The sequence below is a fragment of the Vigna umbellata genome, chromosome 5 (assembly GCF_029865625.1).
Source record: "Vigna umbellata cultivar VRB3 chromosome 5, Vumbellata_1.0, whole genome shotgun sequence".
NCBI lineage: Eukaryota > Viridiplantae > Streptophyta > Magnoliopsida > Fabales > Fabaceae > Vigna > Vigna umbellata.
Genome location: NC_142169.1, coordinates 42,499,843 through 42,509,161, shown reverse-complemented (window position 1 = coordinate 42,509,161; position 9,319 = coordinate 42,499,843). Strand labels below are relative to the sequence as shown.

At 35.4% G+C, this 9,319-nt stretch overlaps 1 pseudogene; it reads right to left on the bottom strand.

Moving 5' to 3' along the window:
* Nucleotides 1-610: 610 nt before the first annotated feature.
* LOC148198388 (uncharacterized) lies at nt 611-5,448 on the bottom strand (annotated as a pseudogene).
* Nucleotides 5,449-9,319: the final 3,871 nt, after the last annotated feature.

Genomic DNA, 9,319 nt, shown 5'->3' with positions numbered 1-9,319 from the left:
GACTCAACGAACATGATACAAAATTGGTAAAACATTCTAAAAGTTTTAAGATTTTTTTCTTTTGTATAAAAGATCTTTTCTTTGAGAAAAATATGTCCCATTGTAAAATAGTGGCATAAAAAAAAATCACCACTAGAATAGTTATAATTAAAAAATATTTCTTTCCAAAGAAACTCTCTGACATGAAAGAGATTCGCACTGTAATCTGTCAGGCATTATTTTTAATTCCTTTATTCATATATATATATATATATATATATATATATATATATATATATATATATATATATATCAATATATATATACAAATAAACTGTAATTAAGTAAAAATATAAATGTTTACTCATTCCAAACAAAATCCCTATGTATTATACAAACTTTTAACAAGCTATGGACAGTTTAACATTAATTCTAGCTTTCCCATGCATAACCATATAAACTATAGTGACTCTCTTGCACCCATTGAAGAGATGCCAGTAAAGTAAAAGGGAAAAGAAAAATAACATTAAAATTTCATTTAACAAACTAGTTTGGAAACCAATACAAAGGATATATGTATCAAGGAAGAAGTCATTCTTTTCTTTGGAAGTTGTTCTCTTTTACTTTCTAGATCACTGCATCTGAAATGTATTTGGTTGTTTTGCTTGTGCAAGCATTTCAACCACTTCTCTCATGGTTGGTCTTTCCACACTGTGTTCATGAACACACAACTTTGCCACAAAAAACACCTGCTTTGCTTCAGTCAAAGGAATGTGATGTAGCCTCTCATCAAGGATCTTCATCACCATCTCTTTGTTCCCATTTGTTTGCATCATGATCCATTGAACAATGTCTAATCCATCTTCCCCAAAGTTTCCCACTGGTCTTCTCCCTGTTATGAGCTCTAGCAGCACCACTCCAAAGCTGTAAACATCACTTTTCTCATCCACTTTCAATGTGTATGCATATTCTGTAACAAATAAAAACCACTAAAAAAATGCAATATTTCAACAGTAAAGTAGCCCTACTAGACTTGATATCACACACATATATGATGATGTTAAATTTTCACACAAACATGTATAAAATAATGTTAGATGGTCATTATCCATGTCACTGGTTTTAGGAATTAAATGTTGCAATAGAATGGTATAAGGTAAAAGGATGAAATTATTAATTTAACATTGAGGAAAAAGTGGGTAAGTTAAAGGAAGACTAGTCCAACATTATTTTACAGATAAAGGGAAAAGCTTCGTTTTGATTTTCCAAAGTAACAAGTGAAATTTCTAAAAGATAACCAACTTGTGTCTTGTGCCTAAATTCTTCAGGTTTCTTTTTCATCTGGGGTTTTGAGAAAGTGAATCATAGATCTCGATCTGAAACTTTGTGGGGGGTAAAATATATGCATTTGGTTAATGTGCATTCAGTGACTGTCACTGATATGAAGATGGTCAAAAAGGGAGGGCTGTGATTTGTTCTGGATTAAGGGTTTGTAGTTTCAAGGCATGCAAAAAAGCAAGCACACACCCAGTTAGCGTGAAAAATAAAAGTGAAAAGAATTTCCTCTGTGTTAGTGGAGCCTTTACTGGTCAGTCTAGGAATCCACGTACATGGTGTTGGACATTGTGGTCCCATAAAAAAGACCAAGTACATGCTACAGTGGCTACGGAGGGGAAAAACCATTTCTGTACCCAAAAAATCAATCACAAGTGCATTTAACACATGAAAATTTTTATTTTATCCTTGAAAAAAAGAGCCTCTATAATCATTCTTCTTGTTGCATGCTAGCATTTTCACTCATTTCATTTGGCCAAACATACTTACTGAACAGCTATGTCCTCCAAATATTTTGGAGGGAAAAGCTCTTACAAGGTCACATATTTATCTGTCAGTATGGTACTGTAATTTGAGGACTAAACAAGTAATTATATATATTTTTTATTAATTAAAATGACATGTTAATGAGAACCAAAAGTAGATTTAAGACTAAAGATTTTCAGTTTAAAAGAAGAGCTCAAACTTTTCACCTTCAGGTAAAAATTGTTCGGACCATGTGTGCTGACACTATAGTATGCAATATTTTTTATTAGGTGTTAGGTAATAATGTCTTCAACTTGAAGTTAGTGATGCTAGAAAATTGAACTGAGCCAGAAGATATAACCTGAAGTTACCAATCATGATTCTCCAATTATATGTAGTTGAATATTTAAAGTACCTGGAGCAATATAGCCATAGGAACCAGCAATGGAAGACATGCACTCTGATGCACCATTATCTTGCATGAACTTGGCAAGCCCAAAATCAGCAACATGAGCCTCAAAATCAGAGTTGAGGAGTATGTTGTTTGACTTGACATCTCTATGGATTATCAAAGGGGAACAATCATGGTGCAGATAACAAAGTCCTTTTGCAGCTTCTATAGCTATTTTGAGCCTAGTGTCCCACTTGAGAAACTCACCTCTTTTCCCATGCAACACTTCCCCCAAGCTTCCATTTGGCATGTAATCATAGACAAGCAAATTGGTCTCTCTGTTTGAGCAAAATGCTAACAACCTCACAATGTACCTATGTCTGATTCTCCCTAATGTTCTTATCTCTGCAGAGAGGCCATTGTCATGAGAAGATCCTTTGTTGATTCCTAAGAGCTTCTTCACTGCCACTTCCTCTCCATTTGGCATGGTTCCTCTGTACACAACCCCAGATCCTCCTCTTCCTATGACATTGCTTTCCTTTATGCAACTTATGATGTCCTCACTCCCATACTCCAGCTTCTGGAATGCTGTTAACTTCCATGAATTGGAGTGCCTCCTAGTCTTTCTACTTTTGATTATGGCCAAGGTTACAAACACCAATGAGCACCCCAACAATGCCAATGCAAAAAGGAACTTGAACTTCCCAGGCACCCCATGTTTTGCACTCTTTTTTTCTTGAGACTCCAGAGTAGATGTTGAAGAAAGGTTGCATGGCTTGGAGTCATAACCACATAGATGAGGATTACCCACAAAGGATGTAGAATTAAAGATTGAGAATTGCCCCCCCTCCGGTATTGAACCTGAGAAGTTGTTGTGAGAGAAATCTGCTGTAGTTAAGCCCTTCATGGTCCTAAGTTCCTTGGGAAGGCTTTGGTTTAGGTGGTTCCATGAGACATTGAGATAGTTTAATATGTGGATTTGAGCAATTTGAACAGGAATGGGACCTGATAGCTGGTTTTGGCTGAAATCTAAATAGGTGAGTAAGACACAATTACCTAGCTCGGGTGGAATAGTACCTGAAAAGTTGTTGACACTTATATCAAACTTGAGGATGCTTTTCAACTCCCTATAACTGGTGGAATTTCTCCACAGAGTCTGTTTTCACTAAGCAGAAGAATTTGCAAGTTTGGAAAATTTGAAATTGAGGCTGGAAGAAACCCTGAGAAGCGGTTGTTAGATAGGTTCAACTGTGCTAGTTTGGAGGGTGTGCTGCTTGTTGATTGTGGTAAGCCACCACTAAGATAATTGTTCTGAAGCTCCACAAGTAAAAGTTCAGGCAAATAGAGAAACCCATGTGGCAATGGCCCGGTTAAGTAGTTCTGACCCAAACGGACTCTTTGGAGTGTGTGGCATTGACCAAGATCCTCAGGCAAAGATCCAAACAGAAAGTTCTTGAGCAGGATCAAAATTTTCAGCCTCTTTCCAAGGCACAGAGATTTTGGCACCAAACCAGTGAGCTTATTTGTTGACAAATCAAGCTCAACCAACCGCCATTCTGGCCAAGATTAGAAGGAATCACTCCAGTGAAGTTGTTCTGCCAAAGCTTGAGAGTCTCCAAGTTTGGTAGCTCAGAAATGAAGTGAGGAATTTCTCCATGCAGCTTGTTTATGAACAAGTTCAAGAGGGTAAGCTCTTGAAGGGCTGAGAACTCATCAGGGATGCCTCCTGTGAGCATGTTGAATGATAGATCAAGAGCTTTTAATCCAGTCAAGTTTCCCAGCTGGGGAGGGATCGAACCACTCAGCTGATTTGTTTGCAAGAAGAGAGTGTCTAACTTCTTCAGGTTTCCCAACTCAACAGGAATCGGACCTGTCAAGCTACAGTTTGCAATGTCTAGATGAACCAAATTGGTGAGCTTACCAAACTCTGGAGGGATTCCACCATCAAACTGATTATAGTATCCCAAGAAAAGATGAGTCAAGTTGGTGAGATTCCCAAGCTCACTTGGTATGAATCCTCTCAAATCATTCCCTGCAAGGGACAGATACTTGAGCTGCCACATGTTTCCATAGCTTGGAGGGATTTCCCCAGAGAAGTAGTTCCCTCCAAAGTTCAAGTGCTTGATCTTTGGGAGATCAGTGACACCCAGAGGAAGTGACCCATTGAAAGCATTGTCATAAGCATCCACCACTTGGAGCTCCTTTAGCTGGGAGAATTTCCAACTCAAATTCCCACTGAACACGTTTGCAGACATGTTGAGGAATCTCAGCCTTGGTAGCTTGTGAATGTCACTTGGAAACTCCCCAGAGAAGCCATTTCCCTGGAGTGACACACTCACAAGGCTCAAGAGTCCTGTGATGACAGGTGAAACTGACCCTGAAACATTCAAATCTGATATGTCAATTGACACCACAGACCTGTTGTCATGGTCACACTGAATGCCATACCAACTGCAAAGGGACAAGTAGTTTGACATGTCCCAGCTTCTGAGAGAAGAGTTAGCAGCTCCAAAATCTTGCTTCATGGAAACAAGGATTGAAGCTTGCCTTCTCAAGGAAAGTTGAAGTGAAGAAACACAAGCAGGACTAGTGAGACAAACAAGGAACAAGAGCATGCAAAAGGGTACAAAACTGAACGAAGAAAGGGTAGCCATTTTGTGAGAGAGAAGTGGCTTAGAGGAGTAGAATATGAATGAAAGAAACCAAATACACTATGAGAGGGAAACAGAAATTACAACATTTCATAGACCTTAAAAGGTTTATCTGGTTATACACAAACAACACAGAATGATAAGATTAATTGTCTAATGAAGAGCATAGAAAGCTAAAACAAACAACACTAGCAGCATCCAATGTTGTTCTCTTTCTTTCCCTTAACACTTTTTCTTCTTCACATTCACAGCACACACTTACACACACTGCTTTGGTGTCATCTTTAGCTTTTAAAAAGCAAAAGCAAAAGCAAGTGTTGTTGGAGTGGAAAAAAAATTGTATATGGATAACCATTAACCACAGACAGATTCATCACCCAATTAATGTTTAGTGTTCCACTTTGTGTCGGTTTTTGAAACCAGATTCAGCAGTTTCCTTTGCTTTTTCATTTCACATAATTTTCCTCTCTCTGATTTGTGAATGAGAGGGTCCAACATGGCAGCTGATTCAGATTTGGAATCTTCTTTCATGCAGCTCTAGTGACATGAACCATCCATGGACATCTTTAAGTACCCGTCATGGTCTAGAATACAACTTTTACATCAAATTTAAGCGTTTTTTGTTTCTGCTGAAGGTGTGTGTCTGGAAGCACACTACAACTTTTTCGTCGAAAAGCAAAAGGAAGAACATTGAGAAGAAATTGAAAGGGGTTCAATCATAACAAACCACTGTTGTCTTTGTCCCAAAATCAAATGAGTTAGTTAATGCAAAAGGTCGACACATTATGATATGTTTGTTTTCACTTATCTATAACAAAAAGCACCTATTTTTATTAAAACAAAAGTGCTTATTACCATTTTTTATATATTTATTAAAGTAAGCAGAAATTAAAACTTGCTTATTCTGATAAGTTATTTAAACAGTTTATCTAAATAAGTAGATACATAAACAAAATAAACATAAAACAATTTCTACTTTTATAAAAATCACTTTTTTTGAAAGCACTTGTTTTCAGTCTAAACAAACTACCCCTTATATATATATATATATATATATATATATATATATATATATAATATAATATAATATATATATATATATATATATATATATATATATATATATATATATATGCTTTTAACTTGCTCACAGTTGTTTAGTTTTCTATTATGGAAGTCATAATTGCCCTCTATAAATTAAAGTGCATGAGGAATCAAATGGTTGGATCTTGCACATGATTAGCATCATAATTAATAATTAGATGTTAACTATAAAAAGGTAAAAATCGATTATATTGGAGTATAAATGGATAGATTTTGTGGGATTTTGCTTCTGAAATGGGGATGTGTAAAATAAAATAAAAAGTGACGTGTATTTTATTGTTGAGTAAAGGTAAATTAGATTTCCGACTTACTTTAATAAAATAAACACTACATGTAGTTTTACTTTCTCAATTTTCAAAATTTATTATAAGTTAATTACATTTTTCTTTGAAACGTACGATAAATTTGGTTTTAGCTTCACAAGTTTTAAAATAAAAATTCTAGTTCCTCAAATTAAAAAAAAAAATACATATTGCAGTCTCTATATATTAAAATTAGAAAACAACAATAATTTTCTAAAATACTTTTTAATCTCTTAATTTGGTGTTTAGTTATCAAAATCACTTTTTTTTCAAAACCAGATCCAATGTAATCAAATAGTTTACTGCTACAGACGAATCAAGGCCCATTTAATAATAAAGTGTAAAGAAAAAAATCATTAACATGAGTGATCTAAAATCACGTTGAAATATAAACTAACGTAATTTTAAACAAAACATTAACTAAGGCAATCACTTTTTTAAAATTGATGTCTTTTAATGTGATACTATGACTTTTTATTTTGATTCCTATACACTGATCTTTTCCAAATAATTTTCTTAACACTTTTCTCTTTTTCATTCCCTATGTGCTTTTTTACTTTAGTTTAAAAGTTACTACATTACCAACAATTAAAAAATGGCTAGAATGAAAAATTAGTGATGTTATTTACTTACCCCAATGTCCATGTTAAAAGATATAAACTTAGAGATTTCAAAATTTGGAAAAATAAAAAGTACACAAAAATACTTTATATAAATTAAACTAAAATTTGCATGTTGTCGCAACCGGGATCACGACGGGACGACGACCCGAAAAACAAACGGGTTTGAGAAAAAGATTCGTGGAGTCGCCACCATAATTTATTATGGAAAAACTATGGAAAACCAAAAAATAAAACATGGTCTGCGAAAAGAGATTTTCAGGTTCGGGAATCGGTTACGCGTAAGGAAGGTGTTAGCACCCTATCGCGCCTGCCCAAAGGCAGTACCTTTAATTAAATGTATAAAGATTGAAGTGGTTTTTTAAATGTTTAATTTTCCCTAAAAAAAATAATATAAATAAACTATTGAGAGACAAAAATATTTTTTGTTTTATGAACCCGACAAGAATTGATCTTGGTCCTACGTACATCCATTTAATGGACAATCAGGGATCACGTAGTTCTTTATCTAGAAAAAGGTTTGTGAGTTTGTTTAAAAAAAATATTATAGATTGATTTGGATTTTTGGAAAGTGAACACGAAAAAAGATTTGGTTTAACAAGATTGATATTTTTTATTTTAAAGATTTTGTATTTTTTATTTTTAAGAACGGTGGGAAAAAAAAAGGACAGAAACCGACCATATGTCGACGTGTATCTATACTTCAAAAATCATGATTTTTAAAAGAACGTCATTTGTATAAAAAAATAAAACCTTTAGAAAAAAACCTTCAAATTGCAACAAAAAAGAAAAAAAAGAGGGTGTGAAGATGACGTACCTTTTCAGCTTTCAATACTCTCTAATTCTTCTTTGGTAATTTCTGTTGGCAGAGTTCCTCTAGCATGATAAATTACTTTTCTCTATACTCTCTTATACTTTTTCTATCTCGATTATTCCATAGTGTCTCTCTCTCTTTTTTTTTTTTTCTTTTCTCTATGGCAGTGTGTATTTATATACATACATCGTAATATTATGAAAATCTTGCCTTAATTGTGAATTAATTGACAGTAAAACAAAACAGGGAAAGAAATTGCATGGTTGCCAGAAAACAAAATATAATATTCAAAACATTGATTATCATTATTGTCAGAAAATCATAATTTCCTCTTTAAAAGCAACTGATGCAACAAATTATGTTAATATACTATTTTAATTTATTGTTTATAATTATTAGCATAATATTAATTCAAATTTTTACCATATTAAACTAACATTTCAAAAATATTGTAGTAAAGTCATTATTTTATCCCTTTTTACCCACCATTAATTATTATTATCTTATTTTTTTATTATTTTTAAATATTTACTTACCCGGACGAAATTGGGTGTTGACAGCTGCCCCTCTTTATTTGGATTTTGCTGGATAACATGAACCTTAGAGTTTTTGTGTTATCACAGTAAAAGCTAAATAAAGATAAAGACGCTAATTTCGTTCGGGTCTAAAGAAAAGGAGAGAGGTTACCTCGAAGCTTACCTGGTAGAGCATGTGGCAACCTTGTGGAGCTCGCTGAAAAAGCCGTGACACTTGTGGAGGGTGTGTCATACCCTATGAACTTTGTTCGTATAACTTGATGGTGAGGCGTAGGAACCTCGTAAAATTAAGTGGTGAGGGCAGGAACCTCGTAAAACTTGATGGTGAGGCGCACGAACCTCGTAAAATTAAATGGTGAGGGCAAGAACCTCGTAAAATTTGATGGTGAGGCGCACGAACCTCGTATAACTTGAATGATGAGGGCAGGAACCTCGTAAAATTAAATGGTGAGGGCAGGAACCTCGTAAAATTAAATGGTGAGGGCAGGAACCTCGCATAACTTGAATGATGAGGGCAGGAACCTCGTAAAATTAAATGGTGAGTGCAGAAACCTCGTAAAATTCGTATAACTCCTTTTGTGCCAGGATGAAAACTGGGCTTTGGTGCCAGGATAGAAACTGGGCTTTGGTGCCAGGATAGAAACTGGGCTTAGGTACCAGGATAGAAACTGGTCTTAGGTGCCAGGATAGAAACTGGTCTTAGGTGCAGGATAGAAACTGGTCTTAGGTGCCAGGATAGAAACTGGTCTTTGGTGCCAGGATAGAAACTGGTCTTTGGTGCCAGGATAGAAACTGGTCTTAGGTACCAGGATAGAAACTGGTCTTAGGTGCCAGGATAGAAACTGGTCTTTGGTGCCAGGATAGAAACTGGTCTTTGGTGCCAGGATAGAAACTGGTCTTAGGTGCCAGGATAGAAACTGGTCTTAGGTGCCAGGATAGAAACTGGTCTTTGGTGCCAGGATAGAAACTGGTCTTCGGTGCCAGGATAGAAACTGGTCTTTGGTACCAGGATAGAAACTGGTCTTTGGTGCCAGGATAGAAACTGGTCTTTGGTGCCAGGATAGAAACTGGTCTTCGGTGCCAGGATAGAAACTGGTCTTCGGTGCCAGGATAGAAACTGGT